The 23126-nt window shown below is 43.1% G+C and overlaps 1 protein-coding gene and 1 long non-coding RNA gene across 2 annotated transcripts in view; one reads left to right on the forward strand and one right to left on the reverse strand.

Moving 5' to 3' along the window:
* Nucleotides 1-23126, reverse strand: part of LOC144721228 (neuronal cell adhesion molecule-like) — a 267471-nt gene that overhangs the window by 173535 nt on the left and 70810 nt on the right. The gene's annotated exons all lie outside the window — the stretch shown is intronic.
* LOC144721229 (uncharacterized) lies at nucleotides 17482-21602 on the forward strand. The gene is made up of 4 exons (XR_013585866.1): nucleotides 17482-17854; nucleotides 18497-18589; nucleotides 18704-18991; nucleotides 19098-21602. It is a non-coding gene; the product is annotated as an uncharacterized LOC144721229 (long non-coding RNA).

Below are 23126 nucleotides of genomic sequence, written 5' to 3' on the forward strand. Positions count from 1 at the left end.
GGTCATATTATTTTTTAGATAAACGAATAACTGTTACTATATTTATCATGTCTATCTTGTCTTCTATTGATTATTGCGGCAGCTAACATGCGTTTAGCACTGCCGTGCCCGGGTCTCTTTCGCTTGCTCCACACTTTCAGGACAGAAGAGAGATGTATAACTCGCCAGTGTCTGCGGGAGCAGGGCTGAGGGAGTAACAAACCTAGAAGTTCATTGGAGTGCTCTCTTTGCAGAAGCCCTTTCAAAGCATTTACATCAATTCAGCTCCTCATTGTGTTCGTGTGGTTCTGCAAACCCCTTCTTAATTGACGCAGAGTGCTTGTCCATTTTTGTTATCTGAGATTTGTGTTTTTTTCCACTAGGGGCGGCAAATGTCTCGTCTGCGTGGAAAAGAATCGTTAATGAGTGGGCGTAAGTGCGTGTTGAGCATTTGAGGGATGCACAGAGCCTTGGTGATACAACTCCTCTATTAAAGAATTTGAGGAATGGCCGCCTGCACAGAGGGGAAACTTTTGGAGAGTTCCCGTTTAAAGCCAGCATTGTATTCACCTCATTAAATTTAAAATCCATCCAGATGGCACTGTTGGCAGAGCGCTCAACTCGGAATCAAAAGGTTACCGGTTGAAATCTCGGCCGTGGCTCAACTGAAGCTCGCCATAACCTCCGTGATGACTCAAGCGAGAACCCACTACTCTTTTGGGACATCTACAGTGGTTGTTCTATGCCAAGACGGGCTTCAGCCATAGCTGCTGTGGGATTTCTGCAACTCTTTTCAGGTCGCCTCGAGCAAGGGTAGCAACGTCGTAGCTTGAAACTGCTTCCCGTCTTGTCACAAGTTTTCCCACGCAGCACTTGAACAGGACCAATGCACATTGACTCGTCGTGCCCTACTCTCGTTTTTTTTGGTATTTTCAAGGCTTGAAGGAAAAGTTGAGAGTGTGAACGCAATTAGCTGTTTACACAATAGGCCGAAGACCGAAACCCATCGCTTTCACATTAAATCAGTGCCTCTGATTTCTACACGGAGAAAGTATTTAAGAGTAAATACATGTAATTTCGTTACATTTAGGGGCTTTAAACAAAGGGTGTTTTGTCTTCATAACGAAATAAGCTTACAGGACTTCCTGAGGACGTAGAATCTCCGTGTGAACGGACTTTCCCTGATTGTGTTACGGTAAATTGTATTACAGGGTTAAGTTTATTGCTCAACACTACTGTTGATGACCTGAGTTTATGGGGACCAATAAGTTACACTTGGGATTGTAATGTACGTCAGAGTGCCAGTTATCATCAACAGTGTTCACCATTCGTATTCACCTGTCAAACGATACAACACGTATGTATGTATCTTGAACTTATTTTGCGCCGTACATAGCCAGGTGCGGGATATATCATTCTGTCCTGATTCAACACAAAGATAAAACACGGTCCCAATCGTTACTCTGAATTCACCATCTCTCCTCTAGGCGCGTCTCTATTGTGCATTGTCTTACTCCTGATTCATTCATCATTGTCAGCTTTGTCCACTGTTATGTCAAACATCTGAGACACCTTCCCAAATGAACACGAGGCAATATTCATCTCCCCTGTCAGCCCTGTGGATGTTTGTTGAAATTCCATATTCCCATGACGGGGACCATAATACAAAAAAAACAGCCAATGTGGGCTTTGCACAAAGTGGTACTCATTTTCGTCACCTCGGAGGGACAACAGGCTCACTCCAATCTCCTTTCAGGATTTTAATTTGCAAATTCACACGCTTTAATCCCAGCACCATGCAATGGATTTGTCCCTGGAGTCTTCCTTGGGCCAGTACCCTGGGCTGTGCGTCAATAAGTTTACATGGGGTCCGTAGGAAGCAGCAGATGGGATGGGAGGGCAAATTTGAGCCAAAAAAAAGTGATGGTTTTGAGGGAGAATGCACACCGGAGGTAAACTGGCTCTGCTGACTGACAGTGCTGCCTAATGAACCAAGCAGGCGCTGTGTTAACTCAGCCTTTGACGTTTGCGATCACTGAGGCTACAACAAATAATGTAAACACACATGACAGGAGCGTGAACTATTTCCAAAGGTGGCTGGGAGCACCCTATAATAATATTATTATGCAACCGTGTGGTGCTGCTACTGCAGCGCATGACTTACAACCTGAAGGTTGTTCAGATTCAAGGCTGGAATGGGTTGATACATCGAGTAATGCTTTGTGGGAAGTCAAACATGATTCTCCCATGCTGAACTGGTCCCCACTTCAATTTGTATTTGTTCATGTGTGTGTACATGCATGTCGAGCGGCGGAGTAGTGGTTCGCGCACCACACTACAAACTCGGACCCCAAGTTCGATTCCCGTCCGTCATCTTAGCCTCACATTGACACCTGACGTGACTTAGAAACATCAGCGCAGGGGGCACGGAGATGGCCGGACGTGGTGCTGCCCATGCCACCTCCAGCGTTAATAGGTATATACACAGTCACAAGTGCATGAGCGTGCGTGTGTTATAGTGTGCGTGTGTGGGAGCGATAGTGGAGTGGTTAGCCCTACGCTGCCCAATGAACCCGGTGACCCGGGTTCGATTCCCGCTCACGGCCAACACCCAGTGACTATTATCTGAACCGGTCCTGGGCCTCCCCTAGGTCGACTCAGCCTCAAATGAGTACCTGGTGCAGTGTGTAAGCATCACCACTGGGGAGACAAAAGCGGTCGGGCGTGGTGCTGGCCACCCACCACCTCGTGTACCGTTCTGGCCTTCATAGGTGCTCGCAAACAGCACTTGCCCCTACAGTCTGCTAAGGCTATATGTGGGATCTTCATCTTTTGTCTTTATTGTGTGTCATAATGTGGGGAGCGGTAGTGTAGCGGTTAGCGCGCTGCGCTACGAACCCGGCGACCCGGGTTCGATTCCTGCTCACGGCCAATACCCAGTGACGATTACCGGTCCTGGGCCTCCCCTAGGTCGACTCAGCCTCAAATGAGTACCTGGTGTGGTGTGTAAGCATCGCCACTGGGGAGACAAAAGCGGTCGGGCGTGGTGCTGGCCACCCACCCCCTCGTGTACCGTTCCGGCCTTCATAGGTGCTTGCTAACAGCACTTGCCCCTACAGTCTGTTAAGGCTGTACGGGGGATCTTTGTCTTTTGTGCGTGTCATCGTGTGCGTGTGTCATAGTGTGCGTGCTCGGTGCGTAAGTCTTCTGAAAAGCGGCATTAATAAACAGATGCACTTTAGCCCCTTTTATCCACTGGCAAATATCGCCGACGCACATCGTGTGATACGAGGCACGAGAACGCATTCACACACAACGAACATTTGCAAGGCAGTGGGGATTGTTTACGTAACCTCAATATGATGGGCGTAGATGAGTAGACTGGGGAAGCTACAAATATGTGCTCAGCTCCAAAGATTTCATTCAAAATGCAATTATTATGATTCTTATACCCAGGAAAGATTCACCGAGTATTTAAACCCATTTTTCAGGGGGGGGTCTTAGATATGTATTTATAGTAGGGTGCGATGTTGCTATGTGCAAGCCTAATTGAGTAATTTAGAGGTAATTTTTCAGCACCGGAGAACCCGGAGCGAACCCACCGCAGGACAGGGGGAGAACGCACAAACTGCACACAGAAAAGCAATCGAGCCCTTGCCAATGCGAGTATATATAGATCCGTAGATCCGTTTGCGTGCTGTATGTGTAAACAACATGCATACTTTTTTTGTTTGTTAACTGAGACTGGAGCAACTAAGTCGTTTTTTTTTAAGAGTTACGGCACAGTGGTTTGAATTCATGAATTACAACAGGAATGCTGCAAGTTCAAATTTGTTGTTGAGCATTGACTGGGGCCCATTCCAAAAACCATCGCACAGTGCTCCAATCGCCATGCCACTGCGTCGTCAACATCAGTTGTTCGGTGGGAGTCTTGGCCCCCGTCATGGAAATGTGGAATTTCTGTCATTGATTGTAACTATCACAATGGTCATTTGATCAGGCACAGGCAGTGACACTTTATTTTTGCCCAAAACATTAAACCGCCACAGTCCGCCATGCTCGGCTGCTTTTTTGTAATTTAATTGGCTACGCTCACACACATTTTGGGGAGAAATGTATGCAAGCGCAGCGGGTGAAATGGCTTGCGTGTTCATGCATGAGAATTTATGTGCATATTACAAACCCTGTGTATTTGTCTTTGTGTGTGTCCTCTTAAATGAGGCGTTATGAAAGCATCGAAAACACACCATCATTAAAACCCTCAATTTTCCATGCAAGCTACAGTTTTACATATACCGATGGTCTATGCGTACACACACACATTCACAATAGCACCCTTTTAAAGGTAATTCGAGATTTTTTTAGCAGGCACCTATTAAGGAAGTGTGCTGTGGCGAGCACCACACAGATCCAGCCACATTTGTCTCATCAGAGCTGATGTTTACACAAAGAACCAAAAACTAATTTAGAGCTGACTCAACATATGGAGGGTTCAATCCATGCCCAGGAATTGAAATCCATGCCCAGGGTTTATTTAAATGATTGAGCAGTGCTCTAAGCAGCAACTGTGCCACCACACATGACAAACACGTGCAGGTTTTGGTAATATAAATGCCCGGTACCCTTAAATCGCAAAAGCAGACGACTCTGTACCAAACCTGATATTAAATTATTGCCTGATACATTTAAAAATAATCATCTTAACTACAGTTTTTAAGCTATTTTTTGTTACAAATGAAATCATGAATATTAATGGACTCTGCCTTGGTGAAAAATGCCTGAAGCTTGTAGAAACGTTAAAATAACCATCTCCAATAAGTGTGGGTTAAAATGAACAAATATGCAATAACATTGGACTTTGAGACCTAATTTGCTTGGCATTTTGGATGCGCTTCATTAGGCATAAGCACATTTATGCACATCACCACGCATACGTATGCTCACCAATAGATATGGATGGGCACGCATATGCCCCATGCATAAGGACAAATTCCCTGAGTTGAACATGAGAGGCTGTAGGTGCAAGAGCTGTGAGTGAGCACCTATTGAGACTGACACGGTACATGATGAGGGAGTGATGTGAGTGCCGATGCCCATACACTGCACCAGGTACTCATTGAAGGGCAAGTCGACTTAAGGGGGGGGGGGGGGACAGGACAGAATCAGATACATTTTGTCACTGATGTTAGCCATGGCTAGGATTCAAACTCAGGTTGGTAGGTTCCTTGTACAATGCACATACAACAGTGCCACCACTTTCTACATGCATACGCGTGTGTGTGTGTGTGTGGAACGTTGTGGCACACCAAGGCCGTAGCCATGGAGTCAACATTGGGGGGGACCAAATCTTCCAGGGTGTCTGGGGGTCCCCCCCCCCCAGAAAATAATCTAAATTTGAAAACTAATTTCCTGCCATTTCCTGCCTAAAATATGAAAATTCACTTACACATAGGATGGACGTTTTATTTATTTTTTACAATAATGTCTAATAGTGTATTGTATTACATTGCTCTGTTTTTTTCTTTTTTACATTTTTTTGTTTCATTGTATGTAATGGCAGAGATTATGGATTAATAAAGTACAACCATAACCACAATCATATAACAGAAATCTCTTTTATAGCAATATATTGGGGGGGGGGGACATTTTGAGCATATTTGAATATTGGGGGGGGGGGGAAATGTGCCCCCCCCCCCAATATTTATTATAATTACGGCCTTGTAGAACACGCACACATACACATGCGTACACACAAATGCAAAAGACAAAGATCCCCCAAAAGCCTTAAAAAATGTTGGGGCAAGTGCTGTTGGCGAGCACCTATGTTAGGCCGGTACAGTACAAGAGGGGGTGGGTGGCCAGCACCACGCCCAGTCGCATTTGTCTCCCCAGTGGCGACGTTTACACATCGCACCAGGTAGCGCAGCATGTCACGCACTGCGCCACCACTCCCCACCACCACATGAGTGCACAAACAGACACGTGCATTTTTGCACACACATCGTGCGCTGTGACACTATCTATATGGAAACCGCAGTTCAGTTCAGCCAATAGAGACGTAAAGTAACACGCAAATGATCTGCGGTTAAGACCACAAATTCCATGCTCTGTTGGGCAATTTAACAAGACACACCACTGAAGATTAGACAACAAATTACCTCAGCTTATGTCAATTCGTATACAATGTTTGAGGTTATACAGAATATTCATTCGGGCCAATTATGTGCAAATATTCACGAGTGTGCCTTCCTTTAACAAGAACCAGATTAGACCATTCGATGTGTTTTTTTTAATAGATTAAACGTTTAAAAGAATAACTGACAATTTCAGAACATGGGAAGCATCATAAACACCTTAGTATGGTATTCTTTGGGTCTTTCGGTAAAGTCACGTAGATAGGTTCAAATTAATAAAAATAAAATAAACAAAAACCACGACGTTTTGATCGCAACACAAGCGATCGTCATCACACGACACCCACGTTCATTACTTTGTAATCTGAATGAAGGGTTGCACCGACTAACATGGGATTAATAGAATGTGATTTATTGACTGAATCCAATTAAAATGAGTGTGGGATGGTCGGTTCTTATGTCATCAGTGACTCTCAGTCAGAAATTGAAATTCTACGGTCGCATGGCAGAGAACTGCAGTTGCCTTCCCACAAAATGGCACGAATTATTTTGCCTCTAGAAAGATAAATGGGATGATTTGACCCACAAACAGGAATGTAATTATATTCTTTCTGATTATAAGAAGTATCTTCTTCATCCAATGTGTTGCAACTTTAGCACACCGGTGTTTTAGGCAGCAGACAAAAACCGCAGCCCATTATCAAGGTTAGTTACATGAACAAAACAAAGCTTTTATAATTGTACATGTTGTGGGTTTGCTCTCTAACGCACACCGGTGTGCTAAAGTAGTGACACATTTGTACATGTGGTTCACGCATCAAACCTTACAAATTGGCCGTGTCAGGTGGAGGTGAATGTACGACACATATATGATCTAACCCAAAAAACATTAACATGAATAACATTGGTCGTGGAAGCCGACGTGTTAAACATGCTTGACTATCCAGTGTATACCTAGAAAAACACACTGGCATATATTTATTTTTGTATTTGTGTGTAAGCATGTTGATTGCTTGCATGTGTACATGTGTGAGTGGGGAGCGGTAGTGTAGCGGTTAACACGCTGCTCTACGAACCCGGCGACCCAGGGTCGATTCCCGCTCATGGTCAAAACCAGCGACGATTATCTGTACCGGTACGGGGCCTCCTCTGGGTCGACTCAGCCTCAAATGAGTACCTGGTGGGATGTGTAAACATCGCCACTGGGTAGACAAGGGCGGCCGGGCGTGGTGCTGAACACCTCATCCCCTTGTGTGCCACGCCAACCTTCGTGGGTGTTGCTCTCGAAGAGCACTTGCCCCAAAAAGCCTACATGCCTGGATGGGATCTTTGTTTTGCCTTTATTTGTGATAATACTTTGAAAATCAATTCGACGGATCGTTGACGAATCTTTCCGTCATTTCACACGGCACAGATTTCAATCCTTTCTGGCAAGCACTTTATGTTTATTCAGCGTATCGTCAAATGGTGCAGACCTATCTGGGGACACACACTCTCCTGCCAATACGGTCCTATTATCTAAAGAATCAACACCCGCACAACTCCATGCAATGCTGATTTCAAGATGCTGCAGTGAGCACATTCCATCAACCGAAAATGTAAATTTACTTCAATTATTATAAGAATGGTATTAAACATGTTTTATTTTACACACTATCATACCTATTACAATGCAATTGCATATATCTATTTACCTATAACAGTTCTGTATTTTCATTGAACCTCTGTAGCAAGTAAGGCGATCCTGTATATACGGTATTGTATATGCATTTGTGCCCATATTTCTTCATATACATCGTACAATCATCAATCAATCAAACTTTAATTCCGAATGCACCCTTCGCAATAAAATTGTCACAGAGCACTTCACAAGTAAACATACCATTTCATCAGTAGAATTTAAGGCACATAAAATAATAAAAGGTATGGGTTAAAAATGTAGAAAATAGATTATGAAATACATTTAAGCCTGATTTTAAAAAAACACAACTCCATCCTTATCAGATGACATTCATGGTACACTACGCATCAACAAAATGCTAAGAAGCAGGCTGTAAAGGGGCACCGCAGTGGCGAGATGATCGACCCCGACCCTGACTCCTGTATATTCGGAGTTTGCATGTCTCTCTCCGTGGTCGCATGGGATTTTTCTCTGGGTCCTCAGATTTTTCCCTCCGCATTTAAAGTCAACACCATCCACGCGTTGAGAATATTTGGCTGCTGTAACATTTCCACGTGATAAGCCTACTTCGTTGGGCTATCATTTGTGGCCAGATCACTTCTGAATAAGAGCTGTGTAGCTCATTGGGCCTTACCTGGTAAAATAAAATAGTTTAGAAATATTGTATATTCTTAGGTTTTTTCGGTAAAGTCACTTAGGTAAAAACAGTATCCTGGAGTCTACAGTATCCTGGAGTCTACAAATTGAGTTGCATTTGTGGTGATTGCTACATTGGAGAAACGAAACGTCATGTTTCTGATCGTGTCCGCGAGCACAAGTCAGATCTGAAACACGGCAGAACTGATTTTTCGGCCGTTGCCGATCATTGCTACAACTCGGTGGGCTCTCATGAAATTGTATTTTCCGAGACCAAGGTTCTCTGCAAACCTCCTGGCTACCATCAAAGGTATGTACACGAAGCCATACAAATATACAAACACAGACATAATTTCAACCGTGATGACGGTTACAAACTGAGTAATCATTGGAAAGATGTGATTAACCATGCAAAAAAGATTTAACTACACTTATTTGTCAATCTTATTTGACAGACAACCATTACTGTTTAACCATGTTTAGTGGTGGTCTTCTTGTTACAGGTTGAGTCACAAACCGCACCTCTCCATAACAAAGGCTCAGCCTTTGTTATGCAGTCTATTCTTAGTCTCAAACCTCACCTTACCATATTAATAATAAGTATGCGGCCCTTGCCCCACCACCTTCTCCAACCATTATATAAACGCAGTGGTAACTCCTGCAATCTCTCATTTACTTGATACAGCTGTCGTGGCTGTGACGGTACCACCTGAAGACGGAAGCTTGTGTTGCCTCCGAAACGTCGTGATTTTTATTTTTTTATTTTATTTTACTTTTAATGTTTTTACCTACGTGACTTTACCGAAAAAAACCTAAGAATATGAATCATTGCAGTCACGAAAGCTTCAAATCTAGAAATATTGTATAGTTTATACAACTGGACTAAGAATCCTCAAACTCGATCTACGAACCGACAAAGCAAGGCTATGAACCCATGCACCTGGAATACGATCCCACAAACCTGAACGAGCAAGCCAACACACCTGGGTGATATAACCACACACGCAGAGTAGGAACCCACAAACCCGGGGCCAGGAACTCATGAGCCCAGACTAGGAACTCACATGCTTGTACTAGAAACCAACAAACCCAGATTATGGACCCACTCCCTGAGCACGAAAGCAGGCCCCACAAACCGACCACCAACGAATGGTGGCAAGCTGACAGACAGATCACCCTAAAGAGAATTGTGTCCCACCAAATGGATGGGTCTCCAGAAACCTTATCAATGATGTGCATAAACTCTCCGCTTCTCTGATGTCAATTGGGAGGGCGTTCCACTCGACGTCCTCCCAGGCTCCCTGTTCAAGCAATATGCTCCGGAACTCGCCATCACGATGAGGAACATCGCAAATGCCTCATTCCCTACGGGGTGTTTTCCATCCAACCTCAAATCCGGCCTGGTTTCCCCCCTGTTAAAGAAACCAAGTCTCGACCCTGATGACCCCTCTAGCTATTGTCCCATCACTATTCTCTCCAATCTCTCTAATCTCCTCCAAAGACTCGCCCTCGCCCAGCTCAAACCCCATATCACCTCCTCCCCAAACTACTGCTCCTTCCAGTCATCTTACCGTCAAAACTACTCCACAGAACAGCACTCACCAGAGTCCTCGGTGACATTTTAGTCCGGTCCTCCTTTGGCAACCTCAAAACACTTCAAAACAACCTGGCACGCGTCGTCATTGGCCGCACTCATCTTCGGCTCGACTCGCCTCTCTCCGCGCCCTCCACTGGCTCCCCATTGCCAGCAGGGTCACATACAAGATCGCCTGCTTCTGCCACCGCGCCTTCACATCTGCCTGCCCCCCGTACCTCTCTTCACTATTGACGACTTGCAGCTCAGCACACGGCAGATGCCTTTGCAATGCGACTCACGACCTCCTCTTGATACCAAGATCCAGGACGGTCACGTCTATGCGCCGCTTCTCGGTGGCTGCCCCCACAGTCTGGAACGCCATCACCCCTCTGCACATTCGCAGCATCACCTCCATCGTCTCCTTCAAGAGACACTTAAAAACTCACCTCTACAACCTGACTTTCGAGTTACTCTCAGCTAGGCTCCACACCTCTGAGTTGCGGCCGTTCTGTCCGCAAATTTGCACGTGTTACAAATTGCAATATTATTATTAACAATGGAATGAGCGCCCTCCAAAAGTAGCATGCCTAAACCCAAGATACCACAAGGAGGCTCTGTGTCTGAAACTTCTGGAATAAATATATCTCTGAAAAGTTCAGAGAGGTAAGCAGCAGCCATGCCACCCAAGGCCTTGTATATTAGTCAGAGGAGTTTAAATCGAATCTGCAAGCGGACCGGCAACCAATGTAGATAACTCAGTGCCAGTGAGGACTATGGTGGCTTCATTCTTTAATAGTTGGAGACGTCTAATTCGTTTGTGTGGTCGACCAGCGTACAATGAGTTTAAATAATCAAGCCTAGAAGTTATGAATGCATGACTCAAAGTTTCTGCTTCTTTTTGACTTAAGAAGGGGCGCACACGGCGGGCGCAGGTTTATGCTCAAGTCCTAGATGACAATAAAAGGCGACATCCCAAACTCTTTACAGATGATGATGGAATTAATTATTTTACGACGTAATGAGTTCAGGTCAAATGTGTCGAGGTTTGCAACCATTACCATCATCCATTGTCTATTCAATGCCACAATCCATCCCACTGTGCACACACACTGATCTATTTGCCCCATATTCTTGGTTCTTTTGGTAAAGTCACGTAGAAGGGAAATAATAAAATAATAGAAAATAAAACGTTAAGAAAAAAACGCCACTTTTTTCAAAAAAATTATTGCTGTGGTTTTCACACCTGATGATGATTGCTTGTGTTGCAATCGAAACGTCGTGAGAATTGTATTGTTTTATTTTAATTAATTTATTATTTCCCTTCTACGTGACTTTTACCGAAAGAACCAAGAATATGAATCCCTGCAGTCACGAAAGCTTTAAAACGAAATGTATTTGCCCCCATCTGCATTGGTGGTCATCCTCTTGGGTGTGTTTTCTGCTTTTACTGCAGAATTACCCACGACATTGACCCCTACGATGGAGTGTGTTGTATAATATTGTTTAAAGCATGTCACAGTCCGAGTGTCCCATTGCTTCAATGACCAGTGGGGTGGCACCGAGACAGTGGTGTCAATTCCACATTCCCACGGGAACAGCCACTCTCTCCAAAAAGACAAACCACCGTCGAATTCTCAGAAAGTGGCACTCATTTTATTCACACAATTATTTTGTAGGGTGGGACTTTTACGGGTTTTTTTAAATATTGTATAGTAGAGCAATAACTGATCATTCATGAATGTATTTATTTATTATTTGGCCAGAAAAAAATAAACAACTCATTTGAGTTGTAAGACTCGTTGTCAAGATTGTGTGCTTGGTATGTTTTGGTCAATTCCTTCTTTAGGTATGTTGGCCTATAAGAGGAAACCAGACTGGCTGGAGCAAGTAGAAACACGTGTATTGAAGGGAATACCAGGCAAGCACAAGACTAGTTTAACAGGCCATGCACTAAATTTCGATTTAAAGCTTTCGTGACTGCAGGGATTCATCTTCTTGGTTCTTTCGGTAAAGTCACGTAGAAGGGAAATAATAAAAAAAAAACATAATAAAATAATTCTCACGACGTTTCGGCTACCTGAGGACGGCTGCTTGCGTTGTAGCCGAAACGTCGTGAGAATTATTTTATAATGTTTTTATTATTATTTCATTATTTCCCTTCTACGTGACTTTACCGAAAGAACCAAGAAGAGGCCACGCACTATTGATGGGACTCAAAAATGTAGAACCGCTCCGGATGTATTACAATTAAACTGCTGAAACATTTTGGTCTAGAAGGGAAGGCGTGTAGGTTAAATAACCCAATGTTGTTTTATTAAAATTTCTGTGGTAATGCAAACCTTTGTATTTAAACAAAAATATGTATGTTTGCAAGTCACTGCCTCTCAGAATGAGTTCTAAATATTACAACTTTTTATTAAATCATTACCATCTGCTACAAATGTACTTTTAAATAACTGTGGATAAAGGGTTTGGCATAACAATGTCTTGCGATGTGATTCCATTTCGACTTTCTTGTTGTTGTTGTTGTTGTTGTTTTATATCTCTCCACAAAAGAAGCTTCTCTTTAACTGAAAATGTTTTTTTTATCAACCAGATAATAAAAGTTGTCCTTTAAATATCCTTTTCAGATGTCATGTGGTGCTACTCTGAGATTAGAGATTTAGAACATAAAATAACCTTTCACTGAGCAGCAATATTAAAGATTCTTCAGATTTCCCAAAGGATATGTTTATACAATTTCAATGAAACATCGAAGCTAGGAATAACCGCCATGCAATTGTGGCTGACGTCCAAGTGCAGAGGATCACACATTTCACGGCAGATGCAGCAAAACTTATATACGAGTGTGAAATTATATTCTTGGTTCTTTCACGTAGAAAGGAAATAATACAATAATAAAAATAAAACATAATAAAAATTCTCACGATGAGTGTGAAATTATCCAAAAGTGACATTCAAAAATAATGCAATGTAATTATTTAAGGGACTATCTTAAAGAACCACTGTACCCTATTTAACTGTGTAATTAAATTTAATATTGATAGAGGAGTTACCATCTTAAATTAGTCTTGCACTGTGATCTGTAATTTACTAACTCTTTCTGCCACTCGTTTTACAGCGTTTTTGCATCTTTTGAAGATGTCTCGCCGCATGCAGTGGGAGCATGAAAGCAGCAAAGGAACGGTTGACACAAGTGGCAGTTCACAAACGGCGACCCTCAGTGAAGGAGATGGGCCCACAACACGCGAGCGAGATAACATCCTAAATAGAATCGAGGCATTTTATGTGGATCCAAAAACACATTATTATTTTCCCAGTCATCAAACCATTTCTTAGCCGAGGGGGAGGAAGTTTCAGATATCGTACTCGACCATCTGCTGCAAATGTGCTCTCAAGTAACTGAGGAAGTTCCAGATCTCATACTGATTTCTGTTTTCACAGTAGGGACAACGATACAATTCCTGGACGAGAAGGTCTAAACTGTGAACACCTTCAAAGAAGCAAGCCCGATCGTTGGCAACACAACTGCTTAAAATAGTTTTACACAGAAAATAAATACCTCAAAAACTATGGTGACACATCATCAATTATTCTTCTCGTCAACAAAGCACACATTTGTAATGACTTTAACTTCACAGCCATTAGCCTATTACTGACCCACAAAAAATTTACCCGTAAAAACAAAGTTTTTCACTATAAATCCTTTATATGCGTGGCATCGGTTTTATTTTATTATTCATTTCTGTTTTTCTTGAGTAAGAGTTTCATTTTTATCACATTGGTATTTTAAATTAAATCTGAAAACATTTTTTTCCTAAAAAGTGGAAAATTTTGGAAAAACATTTTCACGAAAATAAATTGTCACGCACAACGAGTCTGTGTGCAAAATGTCAGCTCGATTGGATCACGGGAAGTGGGTTAAAAAACGACCGAAAGATTTGCACGGTCATAAGCGCGCAAGCAAGCAAGCAAGTGAACTTAATATAAAGGATTTAAAAAGGGACTCGAACAGAACGGAATTTTCCGACTGTCGGATTGCTCGCCAGCACTCTAATCACAGTGCCACCGCCTGCAAGAAAGAGCCTCTAATCCGTCTACTTGCCTGCATCGCACAGAAAATGGGGACATACGAAATGATAATATACTCACTGCAACAGTCAAGCCACTCGTACACACCCTGTTTAACGTGTCATATACTTGACAGTACAGCATTACCTACCAATCTTGAGCCGTAAACAACTGCAGTTTACTCATTGATGCTCTAGTGGACCTTGACTCTGCTGGTGTTTGCACGTCCAAGGGTTTTAATGTGGGAAGCAGCTCATTACAACCAATTCGGTGCATATTTGCGTCGTAAACAACTGCAGTTTATTTATTGATGCCCTAGTGGACCTTGACTCTGCTGGTGTTTGCACATTCAATGGTTTTAATGTGGGAAGCAGCTCATTACAACCGATTCGGTGCATATTTGCGTCTCCAGCATATACACCCACGTTTACAACATGTACCCACTAATCTTGATTTGAAGCTTTCGTGACTACAGGAATCCATACGCTTTGGTTCTTTCGATAAAGTTACGTAGGTAGAAAAATAAAAGAAAACAAAAAAATATTTATAAAATTTAACTAAAACATATTTTTTGTTTTATTTAATTTTTCTACCTACGTGACTTTACCGAAAGAACCAACGAGTATGTACTCACTAGTGAGATACCTGTGATTGTTTCCCTGTAAAGGGTGGAACGATGGCACAATGGTAAGTGCAATGCACCACGCACTCCGTCATCCGAGTTCAATTCCCGGCCATGGCTAACATCTGTGTCGTCTGATATCCGAACCAGTGCTGGGTTCCTTTCCCCCACCCCCCCATGATTGAGACGGCACGAGGAGACATTCACCCAGCAGTGACTTTTAAAAGTGCTGGATGTTATAAAGTTTTTTTTTTAAATATTACCTTCAAAGTGTTATGGCAGCTGTATGGCCATGAAGTGTATTTCAGGCCAGGGGAAGAGAGAGGCCGTTTAGTAATCGGTGCACTTAATTCTAGATTTGAAGCTTTCGTGACTGCATGGATTCATATTCTTAGGTTTTTTCGGTAAGGTCACGTATTAATAAAAGTAAAATAAAAATAAAATAAAAATCACGACGTTTCGGAAGCTTCTGTTGCCTCCGCCACATGTACATTTATGCAAATTATACGAACGATACTATCAATGACACAACAGAACGATACTACAGTAGAAATGTATATTGAACTTCTTTCGCACCGTACGTGGCCAACTGTGATAATCGAAGGTGCGGGAAATGATACGACTGAATGATACTCCGAATTGACACTACAGAATTAAGTGGTCAACGCACCAGGCCTCTTCACTTCCACAACCCTTGCGACGGCTCCGATTAAGTGAGGATGGCATCGACTATTTCCCACGCCAACTCAAATCCTGTTTGGGAAATCAACTGTGGGGTATGGACGCGAGTCAGCGTGACTGATTGCGAGAGATGCTGCTGCCACCGTTTCTTGTTTGATTTTCTCATGCAAAGCCCAAACTCGGATTTGTACAAATGTCCAGACGGCAACACGTGTAATGCCCTAATGGTTGAGTTGTGAGCATGTGGATAATGGCCCCCTTTGGAACATTTGGAAACCGACTGTGCACATTTTGTTGTTGTTATCTACGCCTTTCAAAATAAAAATCCATCGCCTTAGCACTTTGTAAATGTCAACAGCTATCTTTGCAGGAAGTCAAACTGTTATTGCATTCGCTCGTCTGTCTGTCCATTGTGTGTTGCATGCACACGATATCGGAGGGATATACACCACGTGTGCCCACGTTCTTGTACGAAAGTGTGCATGTGCACGCACAAATCAGCACAATTAACACGTGCACAGATCGCCCCTTTTCAGCACGAGGGGAAGTCATTGTGTTCTGCTGTGGTCAGTAATCAATGCTGCTTATTCGCTCTCCTCATTGGGATGTTTAAATTGTACTGTATATAGGAACACCAATACATATATTTCGTCTGCTGTGTTATAAAATACCTACCGTTCAAGATAGTTTTTGCACAGCACGTGCGCGCGCCTATTGAGTCTCACATCAACATACGATAGACGTGGCCAGGAATTACCATGCCCAGCCACCTTTGTCTCGCCAGTGGGTATCAATCAATCTTGATTTCACGTGCGTGCCAATGTCGCCCTCAAAGAAGTGGGCATCAGTGAACATTACAGCTGAACGGGAGGGGGGGGGGCAGAGTCTCGCGGGCACGGAGTATCAGGAATGAAAACAAAAGAGACCCGGGGCACGCCCCCTCGGTGGCTAACACAGGCTGAGCAAAGTGAATTTCAACCTGTGCGGAAAAGAAAATCCAACCGTGGTCATATACGACAAATGGTACTCATTCGTGGCTAAGCTGACTACGAGGAGGTCCAGAATCCGTCGAGATACCATCACTGCCTGATTATTCTAGGAGCAAAAGAAGCTACATATGTAGCTGCTACACAGACTCCGCACTTTCAAGGGCCCTGCGCTAAATGCTTTCAATCTATGAATTCCGGTTCAGTGATTCTGCACTTGCTCTATTACTATAGTACTATACTGCCTTCAACTTTTACGAACGACTGGGTGTTAAAGGTTAGCGATTTGTCGTATTATCTGGCTGCATAGCAAATGAACAAATACAATTATTTTACTATGCAAGTTAAACATTTATGTGTTTTAATATTTACGTATGTTTTATTTATTTAGGGCCACTTTATAACATATACAGTACTACAGGCCCCGCACTGGCTTCACCCGGCACTGGATACCATGCTCCTCCGACGTTGTTCATGGCCTGGATTCAAACCCAGTTCATAGATAGAGACTGGGTCACCGCTACCAACACACACAGAGACTAAGATTCCACCGTATAGCCTGAACAGACTGTTGGGCCAAGTGCTGCTAGCGAGCACCTATAAAGGCCGGCACGGCACACGAGGGGGAGAGTAACAAGCACCACGCCCGGCCGCCTTTGTCTCCCGAGTGGCGATGTTTACACACCGCACCAGGTACTCATTTGAGGCCGAGTCGACCTAGGGGAGGCCCAGCACTGGTTCAGATATTCATCATCGACGTTGGACCCGAGTAGGAATCGAACTCTGGCGGCCGATTTGAGTGCGCAATGCGCTAACCGCTCCCTACACACGCCACATGCATGTGCATACGGATGAAAACAACTTCAATGCCATAGAGGGGTAGTGAGGATGAGATCTAAAGTATATCCCTCGGTATTCAGGGCTCTCTACTTTATTCAATAGTTCCCACACACTGGCACAGTATCTCACGGAGCAGAGTGCTTCAAAGGGGGCGTTAAGACCGATGGGATCTGTCGAGTCAAACTGGGGACTTTAGAGCTCTCGTAGGAATCTTTGCGGGAGCACACCATTGCGTGCCAGCGCCATAAGTTCTTTGGCAAAGCCAAAGGCCACAACGCAGGGCCGGCCCGAGGCATAAGCGAACTAAGCGGCTGCTTGGGGCCCCCTGGCCACCAGGGGGCCCCCGAATCGTTTTTTTTTTACAATTAAATAACTTAAACAAGTGATATAAATGAATTAATGAATGAATGAATAAATGATTCAAGACAAGAAAATTCTGTCGACAACTGCTGCTTTGTCACGGCTCACGGATGTCACGGCTCATTGACAATTCGCGTGGGCGCGGGCGCGGGCGCGGGCAGGTGCGCGCAATTGTACGTCACGATAATAAATACGCCTAAGCCATGTCACAAAAAAGGACGTATCCCTCTGGTGCCGAAAAAAGAAAAAAGAAAAGGACCGAGGAGGAGAAAAAAGAGCGAGATAAAGGTATGTTTGCATTATTATTTACAGTATGTTTTGTGCAGCAGCAGCACAAATTGTGCTCACGTCACTTGAGGAAGCAGCTAGCTAGTCATGACTCATGATATTTTTATAAGCCATAAAAGTGGTAATATAACGCACCAGAGCTAAATCCCCGCCACAACAGTGAAATGTTATTAATATACATTTATCTAGGTAGTAGGTGTGTATTTCACGTTGATAGATATCGGTTTAAGTTGGAGAAAACAGCGATGACAAGCTTAGCTAGCATTGCTGTTTGTGTTGAAGTGAATATTCCAGCTTCATAGGCAAAGCACGTGCGGTCTCTGCTTTAAGATCTTTGGCAAGCGATGGTATTGATCTTTATGAGAAAATATACCAAAGCCATGTTAGGTGGGGAGACTTCTGTAATGAAAATAGACTTCAATTTTATTAATATGGTGGCAACTGATGTAGCAGTGCTATCCTCATATTTATAGGCTGCAGTAGATCACCATGTTAATTTTTCACCATACTGCAATTATGCCTCATTTGCCAATAGAATATGAATTGTTAGGTGTGGTGTGGAATTGCTTAGTAATGATGGAAAAATAAACTCATTCTGCTCGATCAACTATGCATTTATGCAATGCTATTTTTTTTTTCCAGGAACACTGTTGAAGTACTTTGGAGCACAACCAATTTTACCTGCCCCTACTGACATATCGAGTGTCAGAGCCTCCACAGCTGATGATACAGCAGGTGAGGTTTTTCTTGATGGCAAATGGTTACATAGCCTGTTAATATGACATGACACATTTAGCTTTTTATTTATTTATGTATTTATTTGTTTGTTTGTTTATTTTATCATTGCAGGTTCATCCACTGCAGAGTTACAAGCGACTGAAAGCGAGGAGCAGTTACAAGCGACTGAAAGCGAGGAGCAGTTACAAGCGACTGAAAGCGAGGAGCAGTTACAAGCGACTGAAAGCGAGGAGCAGTTACAAGCGACTGAAAGCGAGGAGCAGTTACAAGCGACTGAAAGCGAGGAGCAGTTACAAGCGACTGAAAGCGAGGAGCAGTTACAAGCGACTGAAAGCGAGGAGCAGTTACAAGCACTTACATTCACTGATACATCGGTTTCAACCTCAGCCAGCATGACAGGTCAGTTAATCTAAAAGTTTTTGTTTTGTGTTGGCTTTACTATAAAATATTCTGTGTTATGTTATTTTATAATTCTATTTTTTATTTTTATCTAATGTCCCTACAGGTCCTTCTACATCTCCACCCACTGCAATAGATTTCCCATCTACTCCCTCAACAAGCTCCAGCTATCAAGATAGATCAACAGCTCCTCCAATTGACCCAGTTGAATGGTCAGCATTCCTGTCAGACTCAGAAAGGACTGATCTGGTAAGAAGAGGGCCAGTGCCAATAAGTGACACCTTTACCTTCCCCAAGAAATCAGATGGACGAAGCTTTCACTACCACTACACATACAGACAGTTAGTTAATGGGGAAAAAATCAAGCGAAGCTGGCTAATTTATTCAAAGCAAAAAGATGCGGTTTACTGCTTCTGTTGCAAATTATTCACAAGAAAGTCCACAAAACTGTCAACAGAGGGACAGCGTGATTGGGTAAATGTAGGTGCTTTGCTGAAACAGCATGAGAATAGTCAAGATCATTGCAGTAATATGGTGAAGTGGAAAGACTTTGCCCTCCGTCTTTCTAAGCAGAAGACTATTGATGCAACAGAAATGGCCCTTTTGGAGGCAGAAAGAAATCGTTGGAGAGATGTTCTCATTCGTTTGATTAGTATCATTCAGTCTTTGGCGGAGAGGAATCTTGCACTCAGGGGGTCTGTCGATACTTTGCATCAGGCCAACAATGGGAACTTCCTTAAAGAGGTGGAACTGATGGCAAAATTTGACCCGGTGTTAAAAGACCACATCAGACGAATTGATAGTGGAATGCAGCACAACACGTACCTGGGTAAGACTATCCAGAATGAGCTGATAGAGTGTGTCAGTGACAAAATAATTGAGGTAATGGTGGCAGAAATCAAGGACTGCAAATATTATTCAATTATTTTAGACTGTACACCTGATGTTAGTCACCATGAACAAATGTCTGTTGTGGTGCGCACAGTCACTCTGGGCAAAACACCAGAAATAAAAGAGCACTTTTTAGGATTTCTGATAGCTCCAGAATCCACTGGCCTGGGTTTGTCCAATCTAATCCTTAACAGGCTTGAGGAATTGAACATCCCTTTTCAGGATTGTCGGGGGCAGTCCTATGACAATGGGGCTAATATGAAGGGAAAAAACAAAGGTGTGCAGGCTAGGCTATTAGTTAAGAATCCAAGAGCTTTTTATGTGCCTTGCAGTTCTCATACACTAAATCTGACCGTTTCAGATGCGGCTAAAGCATCAACGGATGCTTCTTGTTTTTTTGGAAATGTGGAGAAGCTGTACAATTTGTTCGCTGGGTCCACTCAAAGGTGGGCCATCTTACGGAAGTTTGTTGACATCACCCTCAAGTCCTGGAGTGAGACACGCTGGGACAGCCGGATAAAAAGTATTGAAGCTTTGCGCTACCAGTCAGAGAAGGTGAGGGAAGCCCTGCTAGAACTGAGAAGTAAAGCGACTGACCCTGTAGTGGCTGTTGAAGCCAACTCCCTTGCGGAAGAGATAGGTTCATTTAGGTTTCAGATTTGTTGTGTTGTCTGGTGTGACATTTTGTCTAAAATTAACATCACGAGCAAGCTTCTACAGTCAACCAACATGCAGCTTGATGTAGCGGTTAACCTTGTAAAAAAGAACAAAGGCGAACTTATCAGTTACCGAAAAACAGGCTTCTGTGATGCACAGACATCTGCTAAAGAAATTTGTGAGCGGATGAACACAGAAGCAGTGCTGAAAGAGAAGCGATTGCGTTCTACAAAAAGGCACTTTGCCTATGAGGCTGCAGATGAGCCGATAGTGGACGCTATGAAGAGGCTGGAAGTGTCATTTTTTAATGCTGTAGTGGACCGTAGTATTCTGTCATTGGAGGATAGATTTAAGTCTCTAAGTGAGGTTAAAGAGAACTTTGGAGTGCTGCTCAATTTTAGGGAGCTAGATCAAAAGGTCCGGAGGGAACAATGTGAGCTTCTTGGGGAAAAACTCTCTTGTGGAGAGGAGGCTGATATTGATGGTAGCGCACTGGCAGTAGAGATAGAGAGTCTTCCTGAACTTCCCCAAACTATGATGACTGCCTTTGAGCTTCTCACATACCTCTCACAAAATGAGATGTGTGAGCTTTACCCAAATCTTTGGGTAGCTCTCAGGATAGCCTGCACTCTGCCTGTGTCAGTTGCCTCAGCAGAGAGGAGCTTTTCCAAGCTCAAATTGATAAAAACATATTTGAGATCATCAATGGCCCAGGAAAGACTAAGTGGACTTGCAGTCATTAGTATTAATAACAAAGTTGGCCAAGCAATACCATACAATGATGTCATTAGTGACTTTGCCTCCAGAAAAGCTAGGAAGGAACGATTTTGAGGTCATTGTTGTACAGTTGACATTGTTGAACCCTTGCTGTTCTTATGTTTGCTTTCATTATTTAAGTATCTTTTTTTTTGTAACATTCTATTTTTGATTAGATTAATGTTTGTCTATTTTGGTTTTATTTAAAAGATTGCACATTTAATGCACATTTGCAAATAATTTATTTAATATGTTTTTTGTGACCGTTTGTATTCAGAAGTTTTAATAAAAGAGTGAAGTATTTTAAGTGTTGTTTTTATTTTTTATTAATACATAACCTCACTGTATTCGTTTATAATATTCGCTATAACATTATAGTGTGACATTTGTGTCAATAATCTTCTAGCACAGATGAGTCTGCGTGGTGGGAGGGGGGCCCCCAAATCAAATTCTGCTTAGGGCCCCCAAGAGGCTCGGGCCGGCACTGCCACAACGGATATCTTAGGCGGGGGGCGGGGGGGGTATTAAGGAGGGGTGGCATTCTTTAAATAGGGTGCTCATCGCAAAGTAGTATTTCATATTCTTTGGGTCTTTCGGTAAAGCCACGTAGATAGAAAAGTAATTAAAGAAAATTGCGACGTTTCGATCGCAACACAAGCAATCGTCATCGGGTGAAAAACATATAGCGGGATGATGATTGCTTGTGCTCCGATCGAAACGTCGTGATATTATTAAAATAATTTTTCTATCTACGTGGCTTTACCGAAAGACCCAAATAATATGAATTCCTGCAGTCACGAAAGCTTTAAGTGAGATTAAAGTAGTATTTGTTTTATTGACTCAGAACGAATGATAGCCGAGTTCATCCTCGTGCTGGGCTTGAACTTGCATAGTTTCTGTTTGCGAGCTGGGCAGGGGAGGAGGGGGGAGTGGCTTCAAAGGCAGCCCCTTTGAACTGCGAGGTGTCTCTGCACCACTAAGCACTCGTGCGTGCGAGCGTGTGCGCTGTCAGGCATGCACTCTCGGGGTGGAGCACTCAGCACCGGTGTGGTTAGCGCGCTGCACAACGCAGCTCGGTGACTTGAGTTTGATTGCCATTCAACGACGAACATCAGTTAATCTGCACCGGTCCTTTACCTCCACTTAGGTTGGCTCAGCCTGTAATGAACATCTGGTGTGGTGTGCAAACATCAGCGCTGGGGAGTCCAATGAGATTGGGTGTGGTGCTGGTCGCCACCACCACTTTGTGTGCTGTGCTAGCTTTAATGGGTGCTCGCTAACAGCACGTACCGCAGCAACTCTATGTCGACTATAAGAGGAATTGTTGTCGTTGTCTCTGTTGTGAGGCAGCTGCCACGCACACACGCAGTCAAATACAAGTTGGACTGGCAGGCAGAGGTCATGAATAGCAGCTTAATGGCTGAACAACAAAAAAAGCAAGATATTGCGTTGGCAGCGATATTCATGCACAAAACAAAATAACACACCACTGTTTTAATGAACGTAACTAAATATACTTGGAAAAATTGCTGTTATTTTTACCCTATTTCCCACGACTATTAATATGCACATTCCCAAACAAGTCAAAAGTCATGTTATTTGGTTGTGGATTCTTCCTATTATCTGGGTGTTTTTTTATGGGGTAAGAGGAATGACCAAAAGTGCTGGCAAATTCATTTTACAGTATCTGCATTTTATGTGAATAACGGTGCAGATGTCAGAAGTTATTTCTAGATAGGTGCAGATAAGAGGAAACACATATAACTCCCCCAAGTCAACGTAGACTGATGTTTTGGGAAATTATCATTCTTCAGAGTAAACTATAAAACAA

The sequence above is a fragment of the Lampetra planeri genome, chromosome 11 (genome assembly GCF_965212315.1).
Source record: "Lampetra planeri chromosome 11, kcLamPlan1.2.h2, whole genome shotgun sequence".
Classification (NCBI taxonomy): Eukaryota; Metazoa; Chordata; class Hyperoartia; order Petromyzontiformes; family Petromyzontidae; genus Lampetra; species Lampetra planeri.